This window comes from Aquarana catesbeiana, linkage group LG13 (assembly GCF_042186555.1).
Source record: "Aquarana catesbeiana isolate 2022-GZ linkage group LG13, ASM4218655v1, whole genome shotgun sequence".
Classification (NCBI taxonomy): Eukaryota; Metazoa; Chordata; class Amphibia; order Anura; family Ranidae; genus Aquarana; species Aquarana catesbeiana.
Window position 1 is genome coordinate 9733134 of NC_133336.1, and position 19237 is coordinate 9752370.

Consider the following 19237-nt stretch of genomic DNA (forward strand, 5'->3'; position numbering starts at 1 on the left):
TTCCTCCTTATTGTGGGGTTACCAGTACTGTATTTATAAATTCAAATCATCCCCTCTCAAGTGTCTCTTCTCCAGAGAGAACAAGTTCAGTGCTTGTAACCTTAACAGTTTGGCCACACCCACTTTTTTGCCATGGTGCGCATCACACCGCAGGACTCCTCCTTCCCAAGCTGTCCTTCATTCTCAAGTTCTAATGTTGGGAAGTATGATAAACAGGAGAAAATATTTAGGGTAGTATTCATTATACAGAATATGTTACACATTCATTTTTTTGCATTCTCACACATTTCTTTGCTTGTTATAAAAATATATATTCAGGCTATTTTTTAAAAACAAAATTCTTATGGAAAGTCTCATATGTTCTTAAAAACCGTGTTAAAATTATTTCCCTATAAAATGCAGTTAAAGTGGTTGTTAACCCACTTCTACTAAATACCCCCATCCTATCTGTACCATTATAATAATTGTCCCTGTGCCTGTGTTCAGTAAAAAATCTACCTAATTGTACCTATATGAGCGCGACTCCAGGCGCTCAGCTGACTGTTGGCTTTCTCTCCTCTCCCTCTGCTCACAGTTCCAGTGGGCGGGGCCGAGCCCTCCCGCTGACGTCAGCCTGAGAGGAGGGGGAGAGTGAAGAGAGAGCCAACAATCAGCTAAGTGCCTGGAGCCAAGCTCATATGGGTACAATCGGGCAGATTTTTTACAGAACATAGGCACAGGGACAATTATAATGGTGCAGAGAGGATTTAATAGCAGATATGAGAGCAGCAGGAGTGGGGCACTGGTACGAGCAGAGAAAGGCAGAGTGGCGTGGGGGGAGGAGGGGGGAGAAGGACACAGGAGACAGATAGCAGGCTGTGGATGATGGTGTCAGGGCTCAGCAGCCATGATTATCATGGTCAGTTTTCAGGGGGGAGGGTATAGCCAGGCAGGATCAGCCAGTTATTTCAGGTGATATGGGGGTCCAAATGACACAACACAAGCACTGTGCTGTATAACATGCTTTAAAGTGGTTGTAAACCCTTTTCTTACCAATTCCAAAAAAACTGCAAGATAAGGGCACAATCAGCTAGTATGCATAGCATACTAGCTTATTATGAAATACTTACCTGAGATCGAAGCCCCTGCAGCGGTTCTCGTTCACCGCTCCGGCGGCCGAAATCTCCCTGGGGGGGTTACTTCCGTGTATCGCGGCTCCGGCGCTGTGATTGGCCGGAGCCGCGATAACTTCACTCCCGCACATGCACGCGGGACCCACTGGTAACAGCACAGTACAACTGAAGCAATGTACGTACGTGCCATTGCTTCAGTTTGCTTAAGTGCGCATGTGCCGATGACGTTGGCACATGCAAATACAGGGATATCTTGTAAACCATGCAGGTTTAGGAGATATCCAGTGTAGCTACTGGTAAGCCTAATTGTAGACTTACCTCTAGTTTAAACCTTTTTAAGGGAACAGGATCAATATTTTATTTTTTTTCGGTTAACAAACGCTAATACCTGTAATGGAAATTTGTAAGTTCTGTATATAATTGTTTTCTATTTTGTATGTATTGCACACTGCCCACACTGTGCACACGGCACTAATAATGTTTTCAGTACATGTTTACATTCTTTTGAGTCCTGATTAGAATTATGCCCTGTACACACGGTCGGATTTTCCGATGGAAAATGTGTGATAGGACCTTGTTGTCGGAAATTCTGACCGTGTGTAGGCTCCATCACACATTTTCCATCGGATTTTCTGACACACAAAGTTTGAGAGCAGGATATAAAATTTTCCGACAAAAATCCGTTGTCGGAAATTCCGATCGTGTGTACACAAATCTGACGCACAAAGTGCCACGCATGCTCAGAATAAATAAAGAGATGAAAGCTATTGGCCACTGCCCCGTTTATAGTCCCGACGTACGTGTTTTACGTCAGCACGTTCAGAACGATTGGATTTTTGACAACTTTGTGTGACCGTGTGTATGCAAGACAAGTTTGAGCCAACATCCGTTGGAAAAAATCCTAGGATTTTGTTGTCAGAATGTCCGAACAAAGTCCGACCGTGTGTACGGGGCATTAGTCTGCCTATGTAACGCCCCTTGTTAACATAAACGTACAGGTGTAATATTAATGTGATACCTACGTAGTCATGTGTATAAAAACTTTCAATTGCATCATAATAAAACAGAACAGTTATTTGGAAAGATGCTGAGCGTATCTTTTGTGTCTGTTCCCTACTGCAGTAGTTATTATTAATTTGCAACCACTAATCAATATGAGGATAGGAGTTGCCTATCATCAAAATGTCCAACTGAAGTGGTGAGCTTTGCCTAGGAGGGGCTTTACAGGTGACCCTGAGTATCCAAAACAAGGAGCTTGAGACGATCCAGGAATTTCTGATAATCAGCCGGCTGAAGTAAGCCTTTTGCTTACATTTGAGTTATTAGACTTCCTTGATCAGTAAGGAATTTTCGGGACAAAGGGTACCTATTTTACTCCCCTTAATCGAACTGTATTGATTGGTGGTTATATGTTATGTTGTCACTGTCCATCGGAGTGTTATAGATAAGAAAGGAACCTCCCTGACCAGGGAGGTCAGGGGGGAGCCAGGTGCTGCTGCTTCCAGGTGCGGCCGAACCTGGAAGCTCCTGTATTTACTGTGGAACGCATGATTCTTTTATGTAAGTTGCTGCTATTTTTTATGAATAAAACTTCTAATATACTACACTATGGAGCCATCCCTTCTTTTCCCATTATCCATCTGAGGACTTTCGAGGATACCTACTGAGTGCAGGAGAGTGTTGAGCTGTGGCCAGTGTATCAGTGTCCCTGGAGGCTGTGACAACGACCGGGAGCCTGTCCCCGTTTTACTGCTCCACTGCTTGTGGACACACGCTTGATTCGGCCCATTGAGGGCCGCAACTACAGGTGAGAGGCTGGGGGAAACACTTAGTGCACCCCAGAACCTGATTGGATTGACATACCTACTATCCGACACTGGCCGTCACAGAGCTCTGTGGAACTTGCACTTTCTTCATCATCTTTAGAAGATCCTCACCTGCACTTTTGTTATCATCTTTAGAAGATCTGTACCGTGCTGTTTTTGGGAGTTGCACGTTATCATTTATTTTTTTTAACTTTATTTTGTGTTTGTTTGGACATTTTTCTGTCTTAATAATACATTATCTATTATGAGCTCACTAGCATTTTTTGCACATTTATATTTTTATCTACACTGAATATCACACTTGCACTTCTATACCACCTGTTGTTAGATTTTTTCGGGTTGTTATTTAGAGTTGCTTGAAGTTTTTCTGAATCGTGTAATATTTATATACAGTGTATGGTAATACCATTAGGAGTTCACACATTCCTTATTTAATGTGTGTCATTGCTCTTTATGCAAGAGTTGCACTGGATGGAGTTGTTTTCTGGAATAATATTTTTTGATTTTTATACTTCATCCACATTTTTTGGCATATTTTATTGTTTAATTTATGCACTATGCACTTTTATTAGTGAGGTCACGATATTAATTATCATCTTTTTGCACATTCATCACGTTATTGATACTTACTTGATTACTTCACACTACTTTGAGGATTTCTTATTGTATCATGGAATATTTACTCTTTGCATTAGTTATCATATTTTAGATGAGGTAGCGCCACATATTCATTTATTGTAGATAAGCAGAAGAATATTTTGGATTTATGGACATCTCTCCACGACCGCAGGGTATTCCATCAGCTCATTCCCCACAGTTACAACCTTTTGTACCACTTGCCCCACCCTATTAGATTGTAAGCTCTTCTGAGCAGGGCCCTCTTAATCCTCTTGTATTTTATTGTATTATAACTGTATTGTCTCCTTTTATATTGTAAAGCGCTGTGTAAACTGTTGGCGCTATATAAATCCTGTATAATAATAATAATAATTATCATTTATTATAATATTGCCAGGAAAAAGTTGTCTATTTGAAACATGAAACTGGAGTTCTTTCACAAACAGCATGATAGAAAACAAGCCACTGCAATATATTTATGCAAGTTGGACCCAGTAATGAAGGGTTCACCCAGATATATTAGAGCTGTAGCTTTATGCAAAGGTGCTATTAGACAAAGTTACAGACATTATTTTGGTCAAATATTTAAATATTAATTAATGGTCCCACATTCTGCACAGCAAATATACAGCTAACTAAATGTTTGTATAATGAAAGGTTCAAAATATGAATTTGTTTATGTACAAATCTAACAATGAAAAATGCGTACATTTGAATCCAGCCACCTTATTGCCTCTATTGGAGGAGGCTGGAGAAAAAGGAAAACCACATGTGTTAAATTGATGGTGTAGGAATCAGCTGCTGTAAGCCCAGTGCAGGACACACTCCCTGAAAACCAAGATATATAAATTTTTTGTAGATTTGATCCCGGTTTTATACTGAGGATGGCAATAACCATACCAAGTATGCAGTTTATCACCCAGAAGGATACTCTGTATTCAAAGTCATTGGATCCTTTTTCCCTAGCTCAAGAAGCAGAGCTCCATGTTTTATCAAAGCCTGTGAGCTATAAAAAGAGTGTATATTTATATAGATAGTCGAGATATCGAGAGCTTTTGGTTCCATTGAAGGGCCAGAAGTTTGTTTTTACTTAGGCAGGTAAACCAATCAAGCATGCTAAGTTAATTTGATTGGCTGTTTTCTGCCTTCCAGGTTCTTGCTGAGGTAGTCATTTTAACTTTAAAACTCACAAATGGAAGCAGACCAGGTGACTAAGGATACTGCATTACAGCCACGGACACTTGATGGGTCTGTGCAACTCACAGATTCCACCCTGGTTCTGGCCCAGTATAGCTGGGATTAATAATTCAACCTTAAGGACCCCAGAACGAGAAGAACAAGTGGTCCACAGGGGGCAACTTCTTATGAAATAGGACTTTGGAAAAGGTGATCATTTATGTCTGCCAGTCACTCTTTTCCCTTCAGCTTGACACATGGACCATGTCATCAGTCACAAGCAGTTATGGCTGCCTTAGTAAATGAGCGTGGGATAGAGCCAGGGTTCTCCACAGTTGTTTTATAACATACCACTTCTTGTTTTACCTGTTATTAAAAGGTGTTACCAAAAGCTGAACATCCCTCCCATAGATTACAAAAAGATATATCCAGATACCCAAGTCAGGATCTTACGAGTATGCATTTTGTCTGTATGGATATGTTTTCTGGATGTCTAGTGGCAAATTCTCCTGCAAAGGCCACAGTAAAAAAGTGTTATCAGTAGTAGTTTGTAAATACAGAGTGCAGAATATACAGAGAGCAACAGGGGAAATCATTTTTATAGGAGAGTCCTTACTAGAAGTTTTGAGGTTTTATTTTTACACTCCCTACTGTCTACAATGTAGTGGACAAAGTAGAGTAAGAAACTAGAAAACTTTTGTCTGAATGTTTTCTTATATTTTATCAGGCCCCTAAGGGGGATGTTGGATTCTCTCCCATGGGATTTGGTTTGGGAGTGTGTTACTCACTTGCTTATATTTTGTCTCAGCAGCTGAAGTCCTCCATTCGGATCTCACAGAGAATGTTGCTGATCTTTTAAGGTTTTTGACAAACTCATTTATGTGTTTTCTCCCCAATTCCAGATCCTAAAAGTTTAGAACATTGGTTCTCAACCTGGGGGTCGGGACCCCCTCAGGGGTCGAATGACGATTTGCCAGGGGTCACCAAATCCTGGGCTGTTCCTGAAGCCCGCACTGCTCTCCCAGCCGCCCACTCAGGTCACAGCATGGCTGGGGGCAGAGACTAGAGGTCAGCTTACTGGTGAGGAATGTGAAGTGGGAGGGGCTGGAGGAGACCCTATCTCCTGATTTCGGCATAGGTGTAACTGCTGCGAGACACCACAAAGTTGGAGACACAGTGAGTAACACTACCTGTGATTGTAGTTGCCATTAAAAGTCTGCACTACATTTCTCGTATCAGCAGATGACCTTGTTCAAGAGCACCTAAGTTGGCTGATCAGAACTCCTCCCAGCACTGCCACTGATCGCACCCCTCACCAGCACTGCCACTGATCCCACCCCCCCCACCAGCACTGCCACTTATCCCATTCCCCCCACCCCCCCACCAAGGAGTAAGAGAAGGAATAAAAAAAAGAATACATGGAAGAGGGGGAGGAACAAAGAAAATCAGAGCGAAAGAATAAGAGAAAGAACAAGAAAGATGGCTAGAGAGAGGGATGGGGAAAAAAAAAAAAAACTGGAAATTACGATAGAGATAAAATGCAAAGACAGGAGAACAAAGAGAGTGGTACATCCTAAAATGTACCATGAGGGGTTTTAATACTGTACGAGTGGAAGGGACACACGGAGATCTAAATGTCCATGGGTTAGGGGTGCAAATTACTTGTCTTGCCTTGGGTGCTGACAACCCACACTACGAAAATTATTTTTCTGTTAGGGGTCCCCACAACTTGGGAAATGTTATCAAGGGGTCATGGCACTAGAAAGGTTGAGAACCACTGGTTTAGAAGGATCTAAAACTAAAGCCAGATGACTTGTGGATTGTTAAAAGACATTTATATATAAGGAAATGTTTGGAGACTCAATACAGCATCTATTTTATGTACGGTTTTGAAAAACTTGAAGGAAAAGTCACCTGGATCCACACCAGACACTGCAAAAATGACTAAATTCAAGAAGTCTCTGTGTTTGATTTGTTTCCCTCTTGTGATCACAGTCTAGGGTACTTTTTGATTCAATTTTTTAATTGTAAGGGTTTTTATATATATAGATATAGATATAGATATAGATATAGATATAGATATAGATATAGATATAGATATAGATATAGATAGATATATATAGATATAGATAGATATAGATATAGATATATATATATATATATATATATATATATATATATATATATATATATATATGTATATGTATATGTGATTTGAAATGTAGTTCAGCCATGTTGAAGTCATATTTGTCTTTTGTACATCTTCCATTTTATGTAGAATTGTCTGTGTTTACATGTGCCGATAAGTCAGCATGCCAACAATTCAGCTAGAAGGCCATTCTGGCCACAGGAGTGTACAGCCAGTGTTCTGTAAATATGTCTTATCAATCATTTGTTTTTCACAATGAAAAGTTATTTTGTAATGAAAAAGCTGCTCAGCTATTATTTTCTCCACAATGGAGTTTTGCCTCTTTGGCCAGGACTACCTTCACCTAAGTGTGTGAAGCTTGCAGGTTAAAGGTAATAGCAGGTGTGGTTAGTGATCAAAATATTGATCAAAAGAGGGGAGACTGTAATGGAAATTTGTAAGTTCTGTATATTAAATTGTATCCTATTTTGTATGTATTACACACTGCCCTCACTGTGCACACGGCACTAATAATGTTTTCAGTACATGTTCACATTCTTTCGAGTCCTGGTTAGAATTAGCCTGCCTATGTTACACCCCTTGTTACCATAAATGTACAAATATAATAAATAAATGTAATATTAATGTAAAACCTACGTAGTCATGTGTATAAAAACTTTCAATAGCGTCATAATAAAGCAGAACAGTTATTTGGAAAGATGCTGAGCGTATCTTTTGTGTTTGTTCTCTACTGCAGTAGTTATTATTAATTTGGAACCACTAATCAATATAAGGATAGGAGTTGCCTTTCATCAAAATGTCCAACTCAATACCAAAATAATTTTCACATTGTTTTTCAGCACATATGAGACTTTCCATCAGAAGTTTGTGTATATAAGGATGACAATATTGAGGTGTATACTCTATTAACATTGTTCTTTAATCTCCTGGAGTTTTATAAAGTGATCTGATATAAATGACTCCAATAAAGAGAAATGAGTTCCATTCAGGTAGAGAATAGTTACATTCATTCCTGAGGGAGAAATTCATTTTCTTCTGATGACATTCTTCTTTTCTTCTACAGATTGGATAATAATCACCTGACAGATAGTTCCTGCCCCCACCTGGCATCTGCAATAAGAAATAACCAGACACTGAGGACACTGAACCTGACTGAGAACAATCTGGAGGGTCCTCATTTCAGGGATCTGCTGGAAGCTCTGACAACAAGCCGGATAGAGATATTACAGTGAGTATAACAGGACTGACTGAGACAATAATATTCTGGGACAGTTTTTTTTTTATCCACAACACATATATAATGTATGATAATACAGTATAGCCAATCCCAGGCTGTTTTCTTAATTGTTGGATCTTATCACATTCTGTTATCAGCAATTAAATATTTTCCTAAAGATTTTTAGCCCCACCATCTATATACTGTATAAATGTCCTTCCTGGTGCACAATGCTGGACGAGATTTTATAAACACTTAATCACTTGCTGATCGCCCTATAGAAGTTTTACTGGTACAGGGTGGCGGCTGTGCCCAGGACCACAAATATATACATGATCCTGCACTTCCAGGTAGTGGGTACAAATGCTCACCGCTGGCAGCTCACTCTCACTGCGATTATAAACAGCGGGAGCTGATGGGTGGGTACCATGGACTCAATATCTGTGGACACCCTCCAATTATTCAGTACAGAGGTAGAATGATCCTGTGTTTCTGCAATGCAGATAATAGTATCCATGTCTTTCCTTAGTAAAAACAACTCCCACACTGTAAATAAAAAAATATTGGCTAGGCACACAGTTAACCCTTTGATCGTCCCTGATGTTAACCCCTTCCAACCCAGTGTCATTAGTACAGTGACAGTGCATATTAATCACTTTATTAGTGTCACTGGTCCCTACAAAAGTGTCAAAAGTGTCACACAGTGTCCGATTGTCTGCCACAATATTGCAGTCCCCAAATAAGTCACTGATCGCCGCCATTACTAGCAAAAAATAAATATTCAATAAATATATTGCAGTTTGTAGACCTAAGTCCTAAGTTAACTAAAACAGCTCCCCGTCCCGCCCTCCATCCAACACTGTGCTGCCCCTCAATCCTCTGTTATGTACAAGTGCTGTAAGGTAGGAGAGAGCTAAATGCAGCTGTGTGTTGGGAGCAACAGGGCAAACCACTATAGAGGGGAAGAAGAAACTACTGGGGGGAAGAAGCAGAGGATAGTGTTATGCAGAGGGGCAGAGGAGAGGACACTACTGTAGGGGGAGAAGGTTGCAGAGGACATTGCTATGGGGGACACTACAGGGGGCAGAGCACACTACTTGGGGGATTTGGTGCAGAGGACACTGCTATTGGGTGCTAGAGGGCACTATACGGGGGGGGCACAGGAGTGGACACTACTGTAGGGGGGTTGCAGAGGACACTGCTGTGGGGGAGGGCACTACAGGAGGGAAGAGGACACTACTGAGGCGTGGTAGGTGCAGAGGACACTGCTATGAGGTGGCAGAGGGCACTACAGAAGGGGGGCAGAGGAAACTACTCTGGGGGAGGGGTTTGCAGAGGACACTGCTATGGAGGGGGGGCACCACAGAGGGGGAGAGAACACTGCTATGGGGGGGTAAAGGGTACTACAGTAGAAGGGGATGGCAGAGGACACTGTTATGGGGGCAGAGGGCACTACAGTGGATGGAGGGGGGGGCAGAGGACACTGCTTTGAAGGGGTACAGGACACTACTGTTGGTGGGGTCAGAAGACACTAACATGTGTGTGGGGAGGGGGTTATAGTATATTACTGGGGTGGAGTGATTTGAAGCGGGACAGAAGACACTACTGTGACACACTATGCATATTTTTTGTAGGTTTTATTTATCTTTTTAAAGAGTGTCGCCCCCCCGGGGATCTTTGATTTCTTACATGTTGTGCAGGTAGATCTCATCCTCTGAAAGGTTGCCTACCCCTGGTGTAGATAATAGTTACATTAATTCCTGGAGGAGAAATTCATTTTCTTTTGGTAGCATTTTTCTACAGATTGGATAATAATCACCTGACAGACCGTTCCTGCCCACACCTCAGGGCCGGTCCTACCATGGGACCCAGTGGGCCCATGCTCCCAGGCAGGATTTTAAGAGTTTCACACTGAGCCGATATTGACATTTGCCAGAGCCGCTGAGTGTGTGACACTGTCATGTAATGTAACTGAATACAGATAGAGATCAGCTGTCAGAATTCAGCATTGATATCGGGTGTGGACGGGAACCAGCAGCTATCAAACACCTGCCAATGGGATAAGGTCTGGGTGGGCAGCTACGTGTATGGGGCTTTGCCCCCTTTCTTAAGCAGCCCAATCATTGGCTGGTGTTTGATAGCTGCTGAGTCCCGCCCCCGGGTCCCGCCCACCCCCAACATCACCGCTGAATTTTGACACCTGGTCTATCTCTGTATGCAGTTACATTACATGATAGTGTCACACACAGTTTCACTAAGCGTCAATATCAGCTCAGTGTGAAACTCTGTCAGTGCCAATCAGTGCCACCTGCCAGTGCCAATCAGTACCATCTGCCAGTGCTAATCAGTGCCACCTGTCAGTGCCAATCAGTGCCACATGTTAGTGTCAGTGCCAATCTATGTTTCCAATCAGTGCCACCTGTCAGTGCCAGTCAGTGCTTCCAATCAGTGCCACCTGGTAGTGCCACCTAATATCAGTGCCAACCAATGCCACCTACCAGTGCCAATCAGTGCCAGTGCTTCCAATTGGTGCCCATCAGTGCTGCCAGTCAATGACCATGCGTGCCACCTATCAGTGCCCATCAGTGCTGACCATCAGTACTGCCTATCACTGCCCATCAGGGCTGCCAATTAGTGCCCATTAGTGCTGCCAATCAGGGCCACTAAATGCTGCCAATCAGTGCTGCCTATCAGTGCCATTGGTGCTGTCAATCAGTGCCACCTATCAGTGCCACTCAGGGCCCATCAGTGCTGCCTATCAGTGCTTTCTATTAGTGCCAATCTGTGCTGCCTATCGGTGCCAATCATTGCTGCCTGTCAGTGCCAATCAGTGCACTTTGTGCAGGGATGGGGTGGTGAACTCATCAGCCAGGCACATTGTCCATGGGGGGCCGGCCTGGTGGGGCAAAACTGAAATCTGTTGATGTTTATTAATTCCACATGCCAATCTTTAGTAAAATAAGTAATCACTACACTACTATTTACAATAAACTACTGGAGGTAAAATAAAAAAAGTGTCAGTAAAAGGCCTGCCACTAAGCACTGTTATGTGTTCCCACACCACAAAAAGTGCAGCGCTAACTTACTGATCAATAACTCAACAATAATGGTGGAACCCTCTAATGTATGGAAATCTTAACAGGCTTCAATACGACAATACTGGTCTCTGATATGCAGCTTCACATATAATACATATATAGATAAGACAAACTGTATAAAAGGAAACTTAGCGGGGATAGAGGAAACCCCTCCTATAGATATTGGCTATAAAAAATGTCTTCATCAGTTTAGGCCAATATACATTCTGCTACATATTTTTGGTTAAAAAAAATTGCAATAAGCGTATATTGATTGTTTTTTCTTTGGTTGGTATGATTTTTTTTGGGGGGGGAGCACTTCATTCTTGGGCCCAGGCAGCACAATGTCTTGGGCTGGCCCTGCCCCACCTGGTATCTGGAATAAGAAATAACCGGACACTGAACACACTGATCCTGAATGAGAACAATCTGGAGGGTCCTCGTTTCAGGGATCTGATGGAATCTCTGACAACAAACTGTATAGAGAAATTACAGTGCATATAACAGGACTGACTGGGACAATAATATTCTGGGACAGTTTTTATCTAAAACACATAAATAATATAGAAAATTGATAATGTCATCAAAATCCACCTTTAGGCTCCATAAATATCCAATCATAGACTGTTTTCTAATTCTTGGAGCTTATCACACTGTTATCAGCGGAGAAATAATCCTTTCTTAACCCCTTCACACCCACTCTCTTTATATAAATGTCCATCCAGCTTGTTCCCAGTGCTGGGAGAAGGTTTATGAACATTTAACCTTCACAGCTGCACCCCCTCGGGGGATTGATCAGATCTCTATGGGGGTTTCAGACTGCTTTGGGGGGCTGGAAGATTTGATCAGTAATCACTCTGAGTTGTGCTTGGTTAACCCTTTCACTGCCATCACAGCTATAGCGGTGCAGTGAATAGGTTCAAAAAAGTTTGCAGCCACAAGTTTGTTTTTATTTGTGCTGCAGCATGTATAGCTTCCTGTAGAAGTGATCTGAGTGGTTGGTCAGTCACCTGACCATTTATACATGTGTGTGGGCAGGTGATCAGTGACTCCACCCCCTGGGCAGGAACCCAGAATCCCAGACCCCAGGCTCACCTTGCTCCACATGCAGCCTGGAACTCCTGGAAGCATTGAGGGTGGAGAGCGGGTTGGTTGGAACCCAAAAGTCCTCATCTCTGAGCACTTATGGGTTGAGAGTTGTCAGAATGGCAACACAGATTGGGGCTATACAAGCTGATCAGAACTCTCTCTCCCAATCTGCTTTGGAATGTGATATGAGAGAAATTAGGGATCTAATAGGCCCCTGATGTGTCTATAAAGATTACCTGTTGTGATGATAATGTGAACTGGGCACCCCAAAAACTGTGTGAGAAGATACAAGGAAGCCTCATGGCTTAAAATGCATCAACGTCAGCAATTACTTTTTTCGGAATAGGAGACATATAGCAGCAATGATCCCCTTTCCATCCCTGGCTATAATCCCAGGAGTGCATTCCATACCATTTTAATTTGAGTAAACTTTTCCACAAGAGTATGGAAATGTCAAAAGAACTGTTATTTCAACCCAGGAATGGCCATTAACCATTCTGCTGTAACCTTACTCAGGAGACAACCCTTTGATTTAGAACATCATAAACCCCAATAACCACTTGCTGACTTTTACAGCTACAGGGCAGCAGCTGTGGGCAAAATCACGTATGTATATTTAAATCTGCATTTTCCTAAAGCAGAAGCTGAGCTGCGGGACCCGGGGACTCTGTGTCCTCTGACACCCGCCGATCATTAGTAACACATAGAGAACTAAGATATGCCTATGTAAACAAGGAATATCTCAGTTCTGACAGTGGGAAGGGACCATTCCTGTGTCTCTGCAACGCAGGGACTAGAATCAATCTCTTCCCCTAGTAAAAGCAGCACACTGTGTACACATAAGCACTGGATAGGCACACAGTTAACCCTTTGATCACCCTAGATGTTTAACCCCTTCCCAGCCAGTGTCATTAGTACAGTGACAGTGCATATTTTTAGCACTAATCACTGTATTAGTGTCACTAGTTCCCACAAAGGGTTAAAATATCACTTAGTGTTTGATTGTCCACTGCAATATTGCAGTCCTGCTATAAGTTGCTGATCGCCGCCATTACTAGTATAAAAAAATTCCATAAATATATCCCATAGTTTGTAGATGCTATAACTTTTGCATAAAATAATATACACTTGGGAATTTTTTTACCAAAAATATTGAGCCGAATACATATTGGCCTAAATTTATAAAGTCATGTTTTTTATTGGATATGTTTTATAGCAGAAAGTAAAGAAAAAAAGTAGGTGTATGGGGTAAATCTGCGCAATGAATTGAATGTTTTAGTTATGGATATGGCTGCTGCCTCTACACATACAATACCACCTAAGTGGAAAGTATTAGAAAATGGTAAAAAAGCAGGAGTAGTATGGCGCTGCCCTTATGGAGACAAAAAAATGTTTTCCTTCTTTGTAGTGAATGTATTGCCTAGTGTCCTTATAGAATTGCTTCTATGGGCCACGCCCCAGTAGAAGTCTGACGACGAAACGTGCGTAGGGCGGATTACGAACGTCTTGCAGCACCTCTAACAAAGGGAATTCGCTAACTTTTGGCATGCTTGATTTGTTCATTTGAAATGTGAGTACATTTGTCTATTAAGTTTTAATAAAAGTTCTCCTATGGTTTTACGCGATGGGCATACCTTCTTTCCTTTACATGTAATTACTACACCACAATACACAAGTAAAGTTTAGGGGATATCCTTGATTGCTGCACAGTGGCAGACACTGTGACTGCGCATACCCCTGCAGGGGAAAGGAGAATCCGGTGAGTGCAAGCATTGTCAGAGCATGCAGACAAGGCACTAATTAAAGAAACCAGCACCTGGATAAGAAGCTTTCCTACAGATATTTGACCCTCAAAGATTGAACACTACAAAATACTCCAAAAAGAACTTGTTTTTTCATAAACTGAACTTTTCCTATCCAACTAAATACTGGTCACAGCACAAGAGTCACTATTTATGATGGATATTTTGCACAATGTTGTATGGATTTGTATGATTTAACACTGGTCACTTTAGTGATGCTGCACTATGCACTTTTGTGGAATAATTGAAGCACCCTATGTTGCAATTGTACCTTTAACAGTAAGGACTTGGCACCAGTCACATATTTATTCATTTTTGGCACACACACTTTAGGAATTATAAAGTCAATTTAAAGAAATAATTTTTTTTTTTTTTTGTCTCCATAAGGGCAGCGCCATACTATTCCTGTTTTTCTTTTTTTTTTTTTTTTTTCCAACACTTTTCACCTAGATGATATTGTATCTATATCCATCTATACCCATAACTACTTTATTACTTAATTTAAAGGGCACAATGCACCTTTGTTGATTAATTGGAGCACCAGTTGTTGTATTTTCACTTCTAATAGAAATATTCGCCACCAGTCACAGTTTTGTTCAATTTTTGAACACATACAGGTTTTAGAAGCAATTCTATAAGGACACTAGGCAATACGTTGACTACAAAGAAGAAAATATCCTTTTGTCTCCATAAGGGCAGCGCCATATTACTCCTGCTTTTTTACCATTTTCTAATACTTTCCACTTAGGTGGTATTGTATTGTTTTTAACACTTTCCACCTAGATGATATTGTATCCATATCCACAACTACTTTTGTTGAACAATTGGAGCACCAGTTGTTGTATTTTCATTTTTAATAGAAAAATTCACCACCAGTCAGTTTTATTCAACTTTTGAACATATACAGGTTTTAGAAGCAATTCTATAAGGACACTAGGCAATACATTCACTACAAAGAAGGAAAACATTTTTTTGTCTCCATAAGGGCAGCGCCATACTACTCCTGCTTTTTTACCAAAGAAAAAAAAGTGTGTATAACTATCTATCTATCTATCTATCTATCTATCTATTAGACATGTGCACACTGAAATATTTCATTTCGGAATTTCGTTTTCGTCCGAAAAATAAATTTATTTAGTTACTCCCGAAATTCGTTTTTCTTTATTTCGTTTTTCGTTAAAAACTTGCATTCACCTGAAAATCGAAATGAATTAAGGTCGAATTTGTCATTAAAGGCTTATGGTGTCTGTCGAATGTTCAAAGTAGATTCGACGGAGCAGCTAAACTGTACGACGTCGCAATCGTACATTCCGGTCTAATTTTCCGGGATGCGTTTGACCGGAAATGTACGATAGCAGCATCGTACAGTTTGTTTAGCTGCTCCGTCGAATCTTCTAACTTTCGACAGACACCATAAGCCAAAGATTTACGTTTGCATGTTTTCATTTCTGTGTCGAATCTTCATCATTCATGCTCATTGGTCTACTCTGCCCCGGCAGTCAGCCAACCAAACTTTCACATTCGTTTCTCAATCGGAAGTGCGGCCGCAAAATCTGACGCTGTGTCTGGCTTAGATATGGCAGCACCAGCAACCCATGAAAACATGGAGGAGGACGTTCCTGGGCCTTCTATGGAGGCAGCATCCAAAAATGGGCGCAGGAGGGGGACACAAGCTGCAACCAGCAGGAAGCGTAATCTTATGTGGACTCACATTGGGTCCCAGGTCCTTGTAAGGGAAACGCTTCCTTGCTGGATGCAGCTGTGTGGCCCCCGCTCCAGGGAAACCACTTTGGAGATCACATTTATTGAAAAAATGTAGTAACTTACAGAGAAGTAAAAAACGAGCAGTAAAAACAGTGTTGTAGCTTCCGGGTTCGGCCGTCCCCGTGAAGTGTCGGCACCTGGCTCCTCCTACCCTGACGCGTTGCGTCACACCACGTGACTTTCTCTTTGAGGGTACCTTTTTTCAATAAATGTGATCTTTAACTACTACACTATGGGAGCTTTTCCTTTCGTTTTAACTACCACTGTGGGAGTGCTGTGAGAGGCGAGAAGTGAGATGGAAAGACAGGTCCACGGACATCCCCCAGGAAAGGGCTATCACTGCAGGAACCCCTCTACCAGAGCATTATCCATCTGCCTTACTCGGCCCATTTGGTGGCCGCTACTAGAGGTGAGAGGCTGGGGGGAACAATTGGTGTGTGCACCAGAAGAAATTTAGAACAGCACAAATCACTGCTATCTGCACTTGATATACTGACTTTCCTTTTGTGTGAACACCAGAAGTCACAGTTTGCATGACAATAGCATCGGTGTGGATTTTATTGCACTATTGTCACTTTTTTGGACTAATATTGTTATATATATTACTATTTATTATTATTACCATATTGTTGCACTTTTGTCACTTATATAATATTATTTATGTGTTGCTGCGGAAAGTTTTTTCCGTATCTCCAGTTGCAGTTTATCACTCATGACACTTCTTTGCACATTTTTATGTTTATTGCTGTGTCTGAGGTGTTGAGTTCACTTTCTTCATGATATCTACACGGAATTTTTATTTGTTCATGTACTCATTATTGCACCTCAGTTAGTAGTGTGGGCTGTATTGACAGCCATTCCCTGATGTTTTAACATTATTTTTGTGACACATGCCATCTATTTGATTTTGGTTTTTGCACTAGGGATTTCATTGTGCACTAGTCACTTTATCATTCATCTATATCAGGTGGTGTATAAGGTCCTACATTAGGACGTATTGTTATTATTGCACGGTGTATTTTTATCAATTAGTGTATTGTGTTACTACCATTCAGATAGCAACTGGAGTTGTTTCCCAGATATCCATTGCTTTACATCTGCTATCTGGAGTAGAAGGACTTTAGACATACTGAATGCTACTTTAGTAGTTATTTTACTCTCTGCAGTGTGGTACAGGAGGGTAGAATAGCGCCACTTATTTTCTTACATAAACATATATTATTGCTATCACATGTGATGTCAGTAAAGTTAAGTGAATTTTTTTTTTAAAAAGGAATAAATAATTTTAAATTTATCCTCCTTTCTGTGAAAAACCAAATTTGCGCATAGGTGTGCCTAGCCTACACATGAAAGCATAGTTTGCAGTTGCGCATGTTATATATTATCGCCACGATCATTTTAAGAGGAATATTTCCATGCCCATTATTTGTTCTTAGTTAGTTATCACTAAACTGAGCAGTAAGTGCTTTTAAGTTCCACTTGACCTGACCACCTGTAGGTTACGCCCCCTTTCTGACCAGGCCATATTCTGCTATTTAGCGCGTTGCAGCTTTAAACTGCATGCTCCTGCGATGTTTAATGATATATAAAAAAGTGTTACGGTGGCTGGACTTAACCAGCTTGCGGACCCGCCATATGTTTAGTTACTATGGGGGGGGTCCACATCCGCAAGTGGGTTAATGTTTTGCAAAAGAAACAAGAAAGGAAATTTTACACTATACACAGTTCACCCACACAAGCGCGTAATAGAAAGGTGAACTGGAGTGGACACAATGGACATTTACTCGGCACAATCCCAATCCTGTCTTTTATTATTTATTGTGCACCAAAAAAGCATACGTTTTTCTTACAATAAATTTGGTTAATAAATAAATGTGCAAACCTTGTGCTACATGAAAAAATGTGCCTAATTAAAAATTCCATTTGCATTGTTTCATTCTACGGGTTCATTCTACATGTGTTTCATGTGTTGATGTCATTTTCAGATTACAATTGTAGTTTATTGTGGAACCCGTTTCTCTTCTCTTTTTGTTTTGCAGTTCCATAGCGCTTAAGCGCAGGCAGTCGGGGCACAGAGGAAAGCAGGTGCCTCTCCTCCCCCATGAGAAGGAGCTCTTAGCAGCTGTAGGGGAGGATGAGAATAAAAAGCTGCTGGCTCATCAAGGTTGGTGTCAGCATTGCATTGTGTGCAGGACATTTTTTTTGTCAAGCATGCGACGCGACATAGTCATTTACCATGATGTGTTTGATTTTATTTAAAGATCGTCTCCAGGCCCAGCGCTGCCGAAGGCAGAGGGCGGAGGAGCAGTCCTCCACATCATCAACGTGCAGTAAGTACTGTAGTAGTGACACTAATACAGTGGTTCCTTTTCCATTTGTCCAGCCTTCCATTGTTGATTCCAGTGTCATTGCTTCTCGCTCAAGCAGTGACAGGTAGAACCTCTGCGATGCTCTGTCAGGTAACGCAAGCGATTGCGTAACTTACGTAATCTGACAGAACGTTGTCGCTCTGAACTGAGGAGCCTTATCAGTGGCGGTGCACCTAGCACTCACCGACGCTGCTGGAACCAGGACAGGTAAGTGCCTCGTATTTGGGTTTTTTTAATGATTTTTTCTAAATGGTGAATGCATGTCCCTGCCTTGTAAATAAACGTTAGTGACCTGCCCTGTATTGCCATGCTAATGGATAATTAATTTTATCTATTTACACTACAGTATAGTTATTTACGTTTATTAACGTTCATCATTTCTCCTTTATAAATAGGTGTCATCCAGTCAGAGGGGGAGACTCAGGAGGAGGAGGCTGAGGAGGAGGAGACTCAGGATGAGGAGGCTGAGGAGGAGGAGGCTCAGGAGGAGGAGGCTGAGGCAGCAACGCCCACATTAAGTTAGTATAATCTTGCTGGTATCTGCTGAGTGATCATACATGTTAAAATGTTCTTGTACTAATGTGTGAGATTGTTGTACACTGCAGATTGTAATGTTCTTTTCTATCATTAATCAACAGCTACTGAGGCTGAGCAGGAGGTGGAGGAGACCTGCCCTGTAGGCTGCTGGGGATGCAGCAGAAAAGCCAGACGCGGCAGATCCAGGGAGTAAGCATAACTTTTTTTGTATTTTCCAGGCAAATATAGTATTTTAAATATGAAATGCAAATGGCATACCTTGTCTAGAAATGGTTGTGATTTATTCTGCAAGGCTTCAGTTTAGCTGGAATTCTTAATTATATTAGTTCCCCTCTGCAGCTGATTCCAGTCTTCCTGTTAGCGTGACCTGTGCTGGTTATTTCCTCAATGTCCCTGATCACGCCACCTTCTTGCTGCAGTTCAGATTCCCAGTCTGAGCCAATCACTGTTAATCATTGTGAATAACACAGCAGGCTGGAGGGGTTGTGTCAGAAAAGAATCT

The 19237-nt window shown here is 41.4% G+C and overlaps 1 long non-coding RNA gene across 1 annotated transcript; it reads left to right on the plus strand.

Annotated features, from left to right (window-relative positions):
• The first annotated feature begins 7950 nt into the window (after nucleotides 1-7950).
• On the plus strand, nucleotides 7951-18695 carry LOC141117265 (uncharacterized). Its single transcript, XR_012237133.1, has 4 exons — nucleotides 7951-8109; nucleotides 17869-17993; nucleotides 18091-18159; nucleotides 18594-18695. It is a non-coding gene; the product is annotated as an uncharacterized lncRNA (long non-coding RNA).
• Nucleotides 18696-19237: the final 542 nt, after the last annotated feature.